Source organism: Ursus arctos, unplaced genomic scaffold (genome assembly GCF_023065955.2).
Source record: "Ursus arctos isolate Adak ecotype North America unplaced genomic scaffold, UrsArc2.0 scaffold_2, whole genome shotgun sequence".
In the NCBI taxonomy this organism is placed as follows: domain Eukaryota; kingdom Metazoa; phylum Chordata; class Mammalia; order Carnivora; family Ursidae; genus Ursus; species Ursus arctos.
Genome location: NW_026622874.1, coordinates 42,690,325 through 42,706,285, shown reverse-complemented (window position 1 = coordinate 42,706,285; position 15,961 = coordinate 42,690,325). Strand labels below are relative to the sequence as shown.

Sequence of the window (15,961 nt, the reverse complement as noted above, 5' to 3'; positions counted from 1 at the left end):
AAATAACAGTCAAGAGTGTAACAACGACAAAAAAAACACAAAAAAACAAAACAAACCCCCATCAATCGCTCTGGATATTTTAGGCTGGAAGTGACTTACTACAGAGATTAAGGGGCATACAAAACCATTGGAAAAGCTACACCATTTTAGAAGCCCAGAAGTGCTAGAATCACAGGAAATTTTTACCAAAAACCTCAGTGGTTGCAGCCCTGAAGCAGAGTCACTCCTAAAAACAAAATTTTATGTCTGCCGCTTTCTAAAAGCCTGGCATCTTGTCACCATTGCCAATGGAGTAATAATGGCTCCCGCTTCTTTGCCCCTCAACCTTGCATTTCATTGGCAGAGATGTAGTTACCAGTCTTTTTAGTTCTTGTGATAAAAGAATAGAAGGGGCTATCTTAATTCCCAGAAGACAATTTAACACAGATATTAAAACCCTCCAGTCATGTGAGAAGTCATGTTGGAAAGAGGTACAATGAGCAAAAGGTAAACCTTTAAGGAGTAAATGAGACACAGCAAGCTAGATTAAGTTTTTAGTTTAAAAAATTTTTTCTTAAAGCTTATGCCACTTCTCTTTCCATACGAAATGTTATTTGTTATTTTTCTCTTGTTATGCTCTATCACTGTCACATTTGCTGACTTTATGAAAATCAATTAGAAATTCTCACTTGTCTTATTTGTTTTGATAGAATTTCAACTACAAGTAAATTAACTGTACCTTGAATGTTCAAACCTTGAATATTTTAAAGAAAATTGTTAAAACTAAATCTGCTTAGAGGATTTTTAAGTATAAAGCCGACAGCTTTTTTATTTTCTAGTCTTGCCATACTGTCTTTCTGCCTCTTTTTAAACAATTAGCCATTTCTATTCTATATTCTATACGCAGGTTCTATTTCTATATTCTAGACATATTCTAAAAATCATGAATTTTGGTAATTCATGAAATGAATTAATAATGGAATTTTGTACATTTCTCTATTTGTTAGTGTGGATTTACATGATATGTTTTTAGAGCAATACGGCATAGTTATTGACCCTTTGGCCTCAGGGTGAAAGGGCCCAAATACAAGCATCAGCCCCCACTTGTACTGGTCACGGGCTCTGAGTTTCACTTAATGACTGTGTTTTCTCATTTTTCTCACGTCACCTGAGAATACTCTCAGTAGTTACAGAGTTTACCGTGATGAAAAATCAAACAGTTCCTAGTACATAGTACACGATAAGATCAAAGTTGGCAATTGTTATAATTACTATTCATAACAATAAGCTATGCTGTCTTTGCTCTTAGCTCTAGAGACAGGATTTTAAGATCTACCTTTTAACCCTTTATAAAGAGAAAAAAATGCCCCCCTTTTTTCTCTATTTTTCACCACTTTACAGCTCTTTCTTTTTGTTGGTTTCCTTTGGAGGCTTCTCTTGTTGAGTAACTTGCAAGACAATGAAGTCATACACTATACACCACACCTGCTTGTGCCCAACCTCGTCCTTGGCCTCCAGAAATGAATAAGTGAATCACAAAGCATGTAATGGTGGCAGGATCTGGAATCTCCTAGGAGGCTAACTGATAATCCTGAGACTACATAGCTTTTAAAAAATCTTTTCAGAAAACTATAGATGTGGGAACAAAATATGAAGGTGGCTGGGTTCGACCTTAAGTGTGTATGCAATACATCCTGACCTTCACTTCCAATCTCTTACTCGGACTCTTACTAAAATAGATATGAACATATTAATAATATTAATAACAATTTGCCTACACCTATGTTCTCTTCTTTACCAATTTTTAAGTAACATTGCATCTGTATTGGTAGGGCTTTCTTTGTATTTTAATATTAACTAGTAGGAGTCTATCAACTTCCATACATTCAGCATTTCATAAAGTAAATTAAATCAGATAGACATCTGTTGAGTGATTTCTCTGGTCTCCAGACATGCAACAATATAAGGTTATCTATCCTGCCTTGAAGAAACAGGAAAAAAAAAAGTCATTTATTATGTAACATGTCAACTGCTACAATTTAGGGTAATTTAAAATGTTATGGGCCTGGAAGAAACACAGGAGTGTGGCATAAACATGTGGAAAAAAAAGATTTTAACAAAGTATATGAGCCTGAAGCAAACACTTAGTCTCAAGATTAAAACCTAAAATGGGAGAAAGAAAGATGCTAGCAAAAATGAAGTCCCCCAACAATCTTCCGGCTTATTTTTCCAATGTAACACACAGATGGGCCCATCTTAGCATATCCTAACTGATATCAACTTTAACAACTTTTCCATTAAAGCCAAACAGGACTAGTGCAGTCAATAATGGACTGTCTGTATGCTGTATATCATTGTACACTTATGACTTGCGTACTTATGTCACTGCAAGACTGTGTAATGCCTGAAATTGAGAACAGGAGCAGAAGTATCATAGCCTCTAAGGGCTGCCATGGAACTAGATTTAAACTAGTACCGTGCAGGGGCAAAGGGACGTGTGCAGTTGAAAGGTTGGCACAGAGGGTAACTCAGCACAAGTGTTGCATTGTGGCCACAAGAGCAGGCCCTTAGGTGAAGGATCTGGAATATCCCTGGAGTCCCTATCATGTACATTTCTTCTTCTTTTTTTTTAATAATAATATTTTTTATTATATTTTGTTAGTCACCATACAGTACATCCCTGGTTTTTGATGTAAAGTTCGATGATTCATTAGTTGCGTATAACACCCAGTGCACCATGCAATACGTGCCCTCCTTACTACCCATCACCAGTCTATCCCATTCCCCCACCCCCTTCCCCTCTGAAGCCCTGTTTGTTTCTCAGAGTCCATAGTCTCTCATGCTTTATTCCCCCTTCTGATTACCCCCCCTTTCTTTATCCCTTTCTTCTCCTACCGATCTTCCTAGTTCTTATGTTCCATAGATGAGAGAAACCATATGATAATTGTCTTTCTCTGCTTGACTTATTTCACTTAGCATTATTTCCTCCAGTGCCGTCCATGTTGCAGCAAATGTTGAGAATATCATGTACATTTCTAAACACAGGAACAACATCAAGCAAATGCCAAATGAGAATAGAGCCCCTCTGTTCCAATTCTTCCAAGATAAAGTTGTCTGGCTTCCTTTGGCTGAATTTCTCTTTTACTAGTTCATTCAACATGCTGTAGTGTGAATTATCATTCCAGTCACCCATTTGCTCTGTTATGAGCTAATTGAGTATGGTTAAGTTCACTCACTTTTTGATGCTGTTCTGAAAGGATATTTTGTCTCGTTTGAAATTTTATTGCATCATTTTATAAATCAGATGCTCTGATGATTACTCATATAATCTGACAATCTTTGTTTTCTATTAACCTACTCCACAAATATTTATTCAGTCCATACTATGTACTTAATAAGATATGGTCCTGCCCTCAAGATACTCATTATGTTGGGGAGAGAAGTATGTAAATGAAGAAATACAAGACTCAGGGGAAGGTGATAGATATATAAAGAAGGGAAGAATGATATCTTTCTACTTGATGGGGATGGAGAGGGAGGAAAGGCCAGAGGTGGCAATGTTTGAATTAATGTTTAAAAACGAGTAGGTACTTGGCCAGTAAATGAGGCATAAAAGATGAAGCATAAGAAGCTGTCTGAACAAAGGCACGGAGACATGAGTGTTTCATGGAATAAATGTGCTTGTTCTGTTCAGATAGCCACCAGAAGGTTTTTATGACTAGAAGATAGAAGATAACAGGGGAAAGCAGTCTGTACCCATATCTTAGATTCCAGAGGCAAGAGGGGGGAGGGATGCTAGTATGTACTTGATCTTGAGATCCTTAGGAAGTAATTAAAATCATAAGCAGAGTGGATAAAATGATCAGATTAGAATTTTTAAACATGTAGTAGAAGAATAGACAAATAGATTTCCAAAACAGAATAGAAATTCTATAAACAAACCTATGTATTTATGGTGAATTGGTAAATTACGGAGATGGTATTTTAAATATGTAATACGTGGGAAGAGGAAATTGTATTAGAAGGCTGAATAGTCTACAGTCTGTCCTCAAGGGTTAGAATTCTGAATCTGTCAATTAATATCTATATCAGTTGGTCAAAAACAAGGCCAATAAAGTGGGATTAAATTGCAAAGTAAATGGCACAACTGTTGTTCAGTAAATATCAAAGGCTCATTATACTATTATAATGGTAACTTGGTTACTTATCTAAAAATTATTTAGATTTGTATTTTTCACCATTCATGAGAATATATTTCAAGTGGATCAATAACCTAAACTTTTTTAAAATTCTGTAAGTATTAGGAAAAAACATAGGAAATGTGTTTCTTTTAGACAGAGAGAGCTTTCTTAAATAAGAAGCAGAATGCAAAAACATAAAATAAAAGATTTGTAAGTTTGAAAATGCTACAATTATGGATTTCTGTGCAATGCACCCCACCCAAATGAAGACAAATGAGTGACTAGAAGATTATCCTGTATATAGAACAAGTAATGGCAAGGGTGTGGGGAAACAGGTATTCAGGTGGTGCTCATAGAAGTGCAAACAGATGTAACCATTTTAGACCACAGCTTGGCAGGATCCATTAAAATAAAAATGACAGAAGTTCTTTGAACTCATTTCTGTTTCTCGGTTATATGAAGGCATCCTACAGGTTACTTACTTTAAAATACTTCAGCATGAAGAATGTGTTGCAAATGTGTAAAGAAGCAGTCACACCTATGCACAAGGAAGCATATGGAAGGATGTTTATTGTGCTGCCATTTATAATACAAAAAAATTCAAAACAACCTACATATCCATCAAAAGGGTTTGAACTATGCTATGTCTATACTATGGCATATCATAAGCATTTAAAAAGAATGAGATACAACTATATTATTTACATGAGAATCACTCCAGGAGATATTGTTAGGAGAAAGAAAAATTATAAATTTATAAAAACAGATATAAAACTATATAACTGTTTATCTAGGAATATGCATATATTAATGGTAGAAGAAGTTTTGAAAATGATGCCTTCCTTTTTCTAGTAACAGAATTTCTCCCAGGGAAAATCAATGTCATAGGACTGGATTATGGGTCACTCCTCCCCAACCAATACTGTGGATGGACATATGCTCCTGGTTGGACCAATTAGGATGTGCTTATTCCCTTTGCCATGGTCATTAGTTTTAAGCTTGGTGGTTGAACTCAAGACAATTAATCTTAACCAGAGATTTTACTGGACAGTTGTATTTTCCTGTGGGAGAACTGAGGTAAAATAAGCTTTAAAATTGAGTGACCACATTGGCAAAGTCCACAAGGATTTTGCTTTAATTGTGCAGTCAAACCTAATCCTTACTAATATGGGATGTAAATCTCCTGAACCAACAGAGGAGAAGTGGAAAAGAGAAGTCTAAGTTTTTTTTTTTTTTTTGTTTTGTTTTGTTTTTAAAGCAGAATTTGTCAAAACACACTAAGTTGCAACCAGAGATCTTGGAGATCTGTATATTTCGCTGTATGCAATTATATTTTTAAATTTAAGGAAAAGAAATGCAGCATGGGAGAGGGGAGAGGAAATGACGGTAAACAAAAAACACAAAATAAGATGGTAGGAATAAGCTTAAACACAGTAGTCTCAAGGAATTTGACTAAGTTAAATTCTCTTGTTAAAAGGCAAGTGCTCAGATTTGACATTTTAAAAGTCATGTTGCTCAATAGTATTTATAAGACACACCTAAAACAGAATGGTATAGGATAGTTGGAAGTAAAGAGAAGGAAAACTGAACTCACCATAAGACCAACAATTCCACTCCTAGCTATCTACTCAAAAGAAATGAGGGCATATGTCCACAAAAAGACTACACAAATGCAATGATCTTTATTCATAATAAACAAAATGGATTTGTAAATGGATAAAGATTTGTAAATGGTAAAAAATTGTGGTACATTCATACAATGGAATACTACTTAGCAATAAAAGAAATGAACCACTGATAAGACAACATAGTTGAATTTCAAAGCCATTAAGCTGAGCAAAAAAAGCCAGATGCAAAAGAACACATATGTTTCCATTTACATGAAAGTCTAGAAAAGATAAAGTTAATCTCTATGAAAGAAAATAAGTCAGTGATTGCCTGAGATGGGGTTGAGGGATTACCTGGGTACAGCTATAAGGGAATTTGGTGGGGGGTAATGGAAATGTTCTGTATTTAGTAATTGTGATGGTGACTTGAGTATATTGATTTTTCAAAACTCATGCAAATAGGTGCACTTTATTGTATATAAATCATACCTCAGTAAAAGCAAAATGAAAAGGGGAAAAAATAGGAGGAGCACAAAAGAGGAATACTAGTTCATTTGGTTTTAGAGGCTGAGAGTAGGTTTTTCTGTGCAGAGGAATCAGAGGTTGGTTGGTTGGTTGGTTTTACTTGAGATCTGAAAATAGAAAGGCTGTACAAAGTGGAGCAAGAAAGACGAGTGTTCCAGACAGAGAAAACAATAAGCACAACTCAAAGAAACAGATGAGAAAGACTGTGGCTTGTCAGGGGAAGGAGGGGAGTACAACAGTGCCCAAAAGAGCAGGTGTAACAGAAGACGAATCAAGTGAGCGTCCTTGTTCTATACCTTGCATAAACGAAACTATCTTTGCTTTGCTCTTGAACATGAATGGTATTTTGTTTGGTTAAACAATTCTTGGCTCAGTCTTTTCCCCATTAATATTCTGCAGTTTTGCTTATTGCTTATTATCAGTGGGCACTTAGTGCTTTTGAGAGGTTTGAGGTTGCCTGGTGGCTGTTACCCTGCAGGTAAATAACATTTTGTTCCTCATGGACTATATGTCATCTTTGGTTCTTGTCTCTCTAATATAATTTCTTTCTTGATAGTCAATGAATTGTTTCCTTTTGGCAATCTTATCACCCATACATTGGAACTCCTAGGTCCATCCTCCATGTTTCATCTTTTCTAATAACTTCATAACCTCCATTTCCATTTCTAATGAGTTTTGAGGAAAACTTTAATGCCTGTTCTTCCACCTATTTGATTTTTTGTCCTATTAATAACTCAGTGGTTTTCTTCCTTCATTATTGTTTCATTTTTTTTAAGATTTATTCATTTATTTGAGAGAGAGAGGCAGGGAAGGGGCAGAGGGAGAGGGAGAGAGAGAATGTTGAGCAGACTTCCTGCTGAGTGTGGAGCCTGACACGGGACTCAATCTTACGACCCTGAGAGCATGAGGTGAGCTGAAATCAACAGTCGGACACTCAACCCACTGAGCCACCCAGGCGCACCATTCATTATTGTTTTAAATTCAGAAATTTTTTTGGCCAGCAGGTAGTTTTACCCATTTCATTATTACCAGCTCTCATTTCATAAACACAATGTCTTCTTAAGTTTTATAATTGAATTAATATAAATTTATATTATATATCAGTCAGGGTTCTTCACGGAAACAAACAATGCAACGAGATAATTAGAGAGAGAGGGAGAGATTTTAAGGAATTGCTCACACAACTGTAGGGATAGGCAAGTATGAAATCTATAAGGCAGGCTGGTAGCTGGGAACTCAGGCAGGATTTCTATGTTACGGTCTTAAGTCAGAATTCCTTTTTCTCTGGGAAACCTCAGTTTTTGCTCTAAATGCCTTCAAATTATTGGATAAGGCCCATCTGTATTACTGAGGGGAAGATTCTTAAGGTCAACTGATTGTAAATGTTAATCACATCTACAAAACATTTTCACAGCAACTCTAGACTTGTTTTGACCAGACAACTCAGACCAAAGTCTAACCAATGTGACACATAGAATGAACCATCCCATGTTGTAATTTACATCAGTTACTTTCATACAAAATACTGCCTTTGCTTAGGATATGATGAGTAATCTGGTTTCTTGCACTATTCTACTCTGTATAAAAGCAATTGTTCTGATTCCTCCATATAGTTGCCTTTTATGAAATGCACCATCGTTTCACCTGCCCAAATTTGGTTTGTATTTTGTTTAGTTGTTTAATCAATACAAGAATTTGTGGTGAATGTCCAGATTTGGAGGTTGAAATGAATTCTATCAGATCAGAACATGTTAGATTATCTCAGAGTTTCAATTTACAACCTCTTATAAGTAGTAAAAAGAATCCTTTTAGTGAAAGAAATTTGTTTGTAATAACCCTTTTTTGGGATCTGTCTGGCTGAAACTCATTTCAAGTTAAAAGCGGTAACATTTGGGGAAAATGTTCATACCCTTATTCAGAACCGTTCTATAAAATAAAGGCAAAAAGGCCGTCATAACAGGCAATCAAAATGATTTATTTGGTAAGATAGATATAAGCAATTTTGGAATTTTGTTAAACATAAACTATCAGATACCTTTTAATAAGAGTAAAGGGAGTGGTCAATGGTTATTAATAAAACAAATACTGCCATCTACTGACTTTGCAATTATATTATGAAAGCTGCCATAAACATCAATGTTATACCACATAATTTTCCAATGTGATAGTGCTAGTCATTCATTTGATATTTTGAATTTTCTAAGAATTTGTATTCATTTAAAATGATTACATTTAAATCTCCAGTTCTGCTAACTGAGGTGGAATTTACATGTGCTTAAATCAAATGACTGCTACTTTGCAAAATCCCTGTTATCAGGAAGCAATTTTTTTAGGTGTCCCTTTGTGCTAGAAGCTGCATGATGTAAAAGAAATATGCCTATATTCCTGTCACACACACACACACACACGACTCAGTAAGACTTGCCGAGATCGCAGAAATGTATAATTAGACCCCCACCACACCCAAAAAACCCTACTCAAATGATTAAAGAAATGCACACATCGATGTAAATTATTAACAAAGGAGAAACTGAAGCACATTTCATAATAAATATAGTAAGGAGGATTAGAGTTACCTCCTACCACCTTTTAATTTAGATTTAAATGATTTTATAGAGGAAGTAACATTTAGTTTTAAGGACAATCAAAATAACACAGTAATTGAAGAATAATATGCTAAACTATATTTAAATGGTATGACATACCACATTTAAAATTTAAAAGTGCAGAGAAAAAAATTCTTCCTGTGGCCCACTAGCCACGGGAAGTTTCTGGAAAGCAGAGCAGAAATGGTAGGCCTGTGCTCACAGTGCAAAGTTGCAAAGTATAGAAAAATAATGGCTCCAGAGTCAGGGACATGGAGCCAGAGAGCTTAAACTCCAGGAGACACCTTTCAAGGCTTTTGATGGCCTCAGGATCCCAGGCAGGGTTTGGTGACCACATTACCCTATACCATATATATCTTGTATCTATACACAGGTACCATGTCAAGGCATAAGACTAAAGATCCCACCAAAGTACAAAACGCTAATCTCTTCTGGTAGTAACTCTAAATTCTTGATTCTCTCCCTGAATAATCAAGCTTTTCCTGGAACATTACTAAGCTCTCTTGACAAGAGAGGAATCCTGTGAAAGTCTAATATAAAAATAGCATTAGCAGTACATTCTAAGTTTATTCCTTTGTTCATTCATTTCAGGAGTACTTCAAAGCAGGATGGTTTTGCATAACACATTCATCTGTATAACACTGTATTTATTTGAGTTAGAATAATTTTTGCTTAAAAATGAGTAAATGAAATAACACCATAGGCTCATCAGGAAGGACATGTAGTGCATAGGGTGTAAACCCCAGGATGTCAGCCTTTTAAACCCAAGGCCAACAAAATGTAGTAAAATCTTAAATTCTTCAGTGGGTATGACTCTGGATAAAAAAAATTAAATTGTAGGAGTTTACAAAAACAAGATTGGTTAAATTCATAACTACCAGTTGTATCTATTGAAAGGTTTCCAATAATAACTTGTACTTCACATGCATTTTTTTTTTGCCGGGAAGAGGAGGATTAGAAATAATGGTAATTTGAGATCCTATAAAGCAAAACTTCTCTCTCCATGAATCAGGTTTTTATTAGAACATTATTTAACCCCTTCTATAAGGCAGCAATGCCATGAGATCAACCAAACAAAATTACTGGAAAGTTTGTAGACTGATAGTATCTACCTTAAGGCAAGTAGAATTTCAGATTAGTTGCAACAAAGTAATCTCAATACATTTTTTGGTGAAATTTAGGTTAATTATCTTCTTTTTAAAATTGCATTGATACCCTAAATCCCTAACTCCTTGCGGTAGGCTAAATGATGGCCCCTAAAGATAACAGGCCCTAATGTGTGCAACTTGTAAATGCTACCCTATGTGGATAAAGGATCTTCCAGATGTGATTTAATTGAGGAGTTTGGGAGGAGGGATTGTTCTGGATTATCTGGGTAAGTACAAGAGGGAGGCAGAGGGAGATTTGACACACAGAAAGGAAAAGGCCATGTGAAGACAGATAAGAGAGTTTGGCAGATGGTGGCTTGGAAGACAGGACGGATGCGGCCACAAGCCAATGAATGCCAGCAGCCACAGAAACTGAAAGAGGTTATCTGCTGATTTCAGCCCAGGGACACTGATTCAGGTTTTGGCCAACAGAACGTGAGAAAATAAATTTCTGTTGTTTTAAGCAACCAATCCTATAGTAATTTGTTGTAATAGCCATAGACAACTGGTATACTCTCTATCATCTAACATTTTCGTTCATAATAATGGGTATCATTTAAATACCTTTGGTATCATTAGCACCATGCTAAGCCTTCTGCAAAAAACGTCCCTAATTCTTATATCTCTTTTCTCCCCAATCATACTGCTCTCCTCCCTGCTTATTCTGCTATAGCCATACTGGATCCCTTAATATACAAGACTTCAGGCCTGTGCACCAGCTGTATCCTCTGATTGGACTATTTTTTCTCAGACATCATAATGATAAACTCTTGTCCTCTTCAAGTCTTAGATCAATTTTACCTTCTCATGGGGTCTAGTCTATTCAACATTGCAACCTCCCTTCTCAGCCAGCATAACGGAAGAATTGTACCTTGTTTTCTTTTATTATTTTAATCTCATTTCAATCTCTAAAATGTTATATAGTTTTCTTAATTGTTATGTTTATTTTATATCATCTTCCTACTCCCTCTAGTTATGTGAGCTTCATGAGTAAATGATTTTATCTCTTTTGCTCACTAATGTATTCCCAATGCATAGAACAATATCTAGCATATAATTGGCATTCAGTAATCTTTTCTTGAATGAATAATTAAAGGAAAACATTTTAAAGTCTATTGCAATAAGTTAGAGATGCTGATAGAGATCTTACCAAAGCAAAGTTCAGCTTTTAGTTCAAGGTGATATGTTGTCAAATAATCTTGTGTTTTTATTTTCAGTTTCTGTTCTGTGCCAACTAAAGGCTCAAACTTCATTAATAAGACCACAGAATGGGCAATAACTTACATATATGTGCTGCTGTATCCTGGTTATCAGGCAGGCTGATAGCTTTCAATTTACATAAGTTCTCAATGAGTCTCCACAAAAAACTATCCCTTGGGCAAAGGCAGAAATGCCAGGGACTGAATTTCTACAAGAAGGTTGGATCTTAAAAACTATGCTGGAGTTAAGATGGCGGAGGAGTAGGAGACACTTTTTTCAGCCGGTCCCCGGAGTCGAGCTAGATAGGTACCAGACCAGCCTAAACAACCACGAAACCAGCCTGAGATGCAGGAAGATGCATCTGGATCTCTACAAATGAACATCTCCAGCGCTGAGTATTGAGGTACGAAGTGGGGAGCCATGAAACCATGCACAGATACCGGAAGATAAACGGAAGGGAGAGGGAGCCGCCGCGTTCGGGCGCCGGGAAGTGGTAGCCACTTGCACGGGAGAGCGGGCGGGGCTCGCGGGTTCGCAAACGGCACCCACAAAACAGCAGACTGAGACCGTGAGCCGGGTGCGCGCGCCACCAGGCATCTCGCGGAACACCGGAATCCCGGTGCGCTCACTGGATTCAGACTGAGACCGGGAGCTTCCGGAGTGGGCGCGGGGCGGCTGGCAGCTGGCGGCGTTAGAAACACAAAGGACAGAGACACGCCGGCCCTGGAAGTGAGGGCTGGGACGCGGGGTGTGGGGCGCACATCCTGGGATGCTGCAGGGTTGAGTAGCACCAACAGTAACGGAGTTAAAGTGGCCAGAATATTAGTAGAGAATGGGCCGCAATCCCTCTGTTCTGTGACAGAGGCTGAAATTCGGCCGCTGCGGCTCTGAATCTCAGAAGAGGCACAGCAAACTGCCAGGGAAAACCGCCAGAGAACAAAAGCCTGGAAATACCGGCTCACAGCGTGCCCATCCCCATCCCCCCCTCGCAGGGGACACGGAGACTCTACCCAAACAGGGTTGCCTGAGTATAGGCACGGCAGGCCCCTCCCCCAGAAGGCAGGCTGAAAAATCAAGAAGCCCTCAACCTGGGCGCCTGGGTGGTGCAGTCATTGGGCGCCTGTCTTTGGCTTAGGGCGTGATCCCGGCGGTCCAGAAAGGAGTCCCTCATCGGGCTCTTCTGCTGGGAGCCTGCTTCTTCCTCTCCCACTCCCTGCTTCTGTTCCCTCTCTCGCTGGTTGGCTGCCACATAAATAAATAAATAAAATCTTTAAAGAAGAAGCCCACATCCCTAAGATCCCTATAAAACAAGGGGCACGGCCTGGGACCCAGTCAATAATTTGGGCTCTGGACAACCCCACAACCTCTCCTCATCAGAATGACAAGAAAGAGAAGCCCCCCCCCCACAGCAAAGAAAAGACAGTGAGTCTGTTGCCTCTGCCACAGAAATAATGGATATGGATGTAACCAAAGTATCAGAAATGGAATTCAGAGTAACGATGGTCAAAATGATGAGTAGAATGGAAAAAACTATTAACAAAAAGGTTACTGAGAATATAGAATCCCTAAGGACAGAAATGAGAGTGAATCTGACAGAAATTAAAAATTCTATGAGCCAAATGCAGGCAAAACTAGAGGCTCTGATGGCCAGGGTCACCGAAGCAGAGGAACGGGTTAGTGAATTGGAGGATGGGTTAATAGAGGAAAAAATGAAAATAGAAGATGGTCTTAAAAAAATCCATGCCCATGAATGTAGGTTACGGGAGATTACTGACTCAATGAAATGATCCAATGTCAGAATCATCGGCATCCCCGAGGGGGTGGAGAAAAACAGAGGTCTAGAAGAGATATTTGAACAAATTGTAGCTGAAAACTTCCCTAATCTAGCGAGGGAAACAAACATTCGTGTCCAAGAGGCAGAGAGGACCCCTCCCAAGCTCAACCACGACAAACCTACGCCACGTCACGTCATAGTGCAATTCACAAATATTAGATCCAAGGATACAGTATTGAAAGCGGCCAGGGCAAAGAAATTTCTCACGTACCAAGGCAAAGGCATCAGAATTACGTCAGAACTGTCTACACAGACCTGGAATGAGAGAAAGGGTTGGGGGATCATATTTAAAGCTCTTTCAGAGAAAAACATGCAGCCAAGGATCCTTTATCCAGCAAGGCTGTCATTCAGAATTGATGGAGAAATAAAGACATTTCAGAATCACCAGTCACTAACCAATTTTGTAACCAAGAAACCAGCACTACAGGAGATATTACGGGGCGTTCTATAAAAGTAAAAAGGCCCCAAGAGTGATACAGAACGGAAAGTCACAGTCAATACAAACAAAGACTTTACTGGCAACATGGCATCATTAAAATCATATCTCTCAGTACTCAGTCTTAATGTGAATGGCTTAAATGGTCCCATAAGTGCCACAGGGATGCAGATTGGATAAAAAGAAATGACCCATCCATTTGCTGTCTACAAGAGACTCATTTCGAACCCAAAGATGCATTCAGACTGAGAGCAAGGGGATGGAGTACCATCTTTCAGGCAAATGGACCTCAAACGAAAGCTGTGGTAGCAATTCTCATATCAGATAAATTGGATTTTAAACTACAGACTATAGTTAGAGACGCAGAAGGGCACTCTATTATTCTTAAGGGAAGTATTCAACAAGTGGATATGACAATTATAAATATATATGCCCCCAACAGGGGAGCACCAAGATACACAAGCCAACTCTTAACCAGAATAAAGAGACATATAAATAAAAATACTTTAATAGTAGGGGACCTCAACACTCCACTATCAGAAATAGACAGAACACCCTGGCAAAAACTAAGCAAAGAATCAAAGGCTTTGAATGCCATACTCGACGAGTTGGACCTCATAGATATATATAGAACACTACACCCCAGAACCAAAGAATACTCATTCTATTCTAATGCCCATGGAACATTCTCAAGAATAGACCATGTTCTGGGACACAAAACAGATCTCAAACAATACCAAAAGATTGAAATTATCCAGTGCATATTCTCAGACCACAGCGCTCTGAAATTGGAACTCAACCACAAGGAAAAATTTGGAAGAAACTCAAACACTTGGAGACTAAGAACCATCCTGCTCAGGAATGACTCGATAAACCAGGAAATCAAAAATCAAATTAAACAATTTATGGAGATAAATGAGAATGAAAATACAACAGTCCAAAACCTATGGGATACTGCAAAGGCAGTCCTAAGGGGGAAATACATAGCCATCCAAGCCTCACTCAAAAGAACAGAAAAATCTAAAATGCAGTTTTTATATTCTCACCTCAAGAAGCTGGAACAGCAAGAGAGGGACAGGCCTAATCCACACACGAGGAAGCAGTTGACCAAAATTAGAGCTGAAATCAATCAAGCAGAAACCAGAAGTACAGTAGAGCAGATCAACAGGATTAGAAGCTGGTTCTTTGAGAGAATCAATAAAATTGACAGACCACTGGCAAGACTTATCCAAAAGAAAAGAGAAAGGACCCAGATTATTAAAATTATGAATGAAAAGGGAGAGGTCACGACGAACAACATTGAAATTGGAAGGACTACTAGAAATTTTTATCAACAGCTATATGCCAATAAACTAAGCAATCTGGAAGAGATGGAATTCTTCCTGGAAACCTATAAACTACCAAGATTGAAACAGGAAGAAATTGATTCCTTAAACAGGCCAATTAATTATGAAGAAATTGAGTCAGTGATAAACAACCTTCCAAATAACAAAACTCCAGGCCCGGACGGTTTTCCTGGGGAATTCTACCAAACATTCAAAGAAGAAATAATACCTATTCTCCTAAAGCTATTTCAAAAAATAGAAACACAAGGAAAGCTACCAAACTCATTCTATGTGGCCAATATTACCTTGATCCCCAAACCAGGCAAAGACCCCCTCAAAAAGGAGAATTACAGACCAATTGCCCTAACGAATATGGACGCCAAAATCCTCAACAAGATACTTGCTAATAGAATCCAACAGTACATTAAAAGGATTATCCATCACGATCAAGTGGGATTCATACCTGGGATGCAAGTGTGGCTCAATATTCGCAAATCAATCAGCGTGATACATCATATCAACAAGAAAAGACTCAGGAACCATATGATCCTCTCAATTGATGCCGAAAAAGCATTTGACAAAATACAGCATCCTTTCCTGATTAAAACCCTTCAGAGCGTAGGAATAGAAGGTACATTTCTCAATCTCATAAAAGCCATCTATGAAAAGCCTACTGCAAATATTATTCTCAATGGGGAAAAGCTGGAAGCCTTTCCCTTAAGATCAGGAACTCGACAAGGATGCCCACTCTTGCCACTATTATTCAACATAGTACTAGAAGTTCTTGCAACAGCAATCAGACGACAAAAATGAATCAAAGGTATTCAAATCGGCTAAGAAGAAGTCAAAATGTCTCTCTTCGCAGATGACATGATACTCTATATGGAAAACCCAAAAGAAGCCACTCCCAAACTATTAGAAGTTATAGAGCAATTCAGTAATGTGGCGGGATACAAAATCAATGCTCAGAAATCAGTTGCATTTCTATACACGAATAACGAACCTGAAGAAAGAGAAATCAGGGAATCTATCCCATTTACAATAGCACCAAAAACCATATGTTACCTTGGAATTAACTTAACCAGAGACGTAAAGGATCTATATTCTAGAAACTATAAAT

At 37.9% G+C, this 15,961-nt stretch overlaps 1 pseudogene; it reads left to right on the top strand.

Annotated features, from left to right (window-relative positions):
* Positions 1–475: 475 nt before the first annotated feature.
* On the top strand, positions 476–3,127 carry LOC113248383 (rRNA-processing protein FCF1 homolog; annotated as a pseudogene).
* Positions 3,128–15,961: the final 12,834 nt, after the last annotated feature.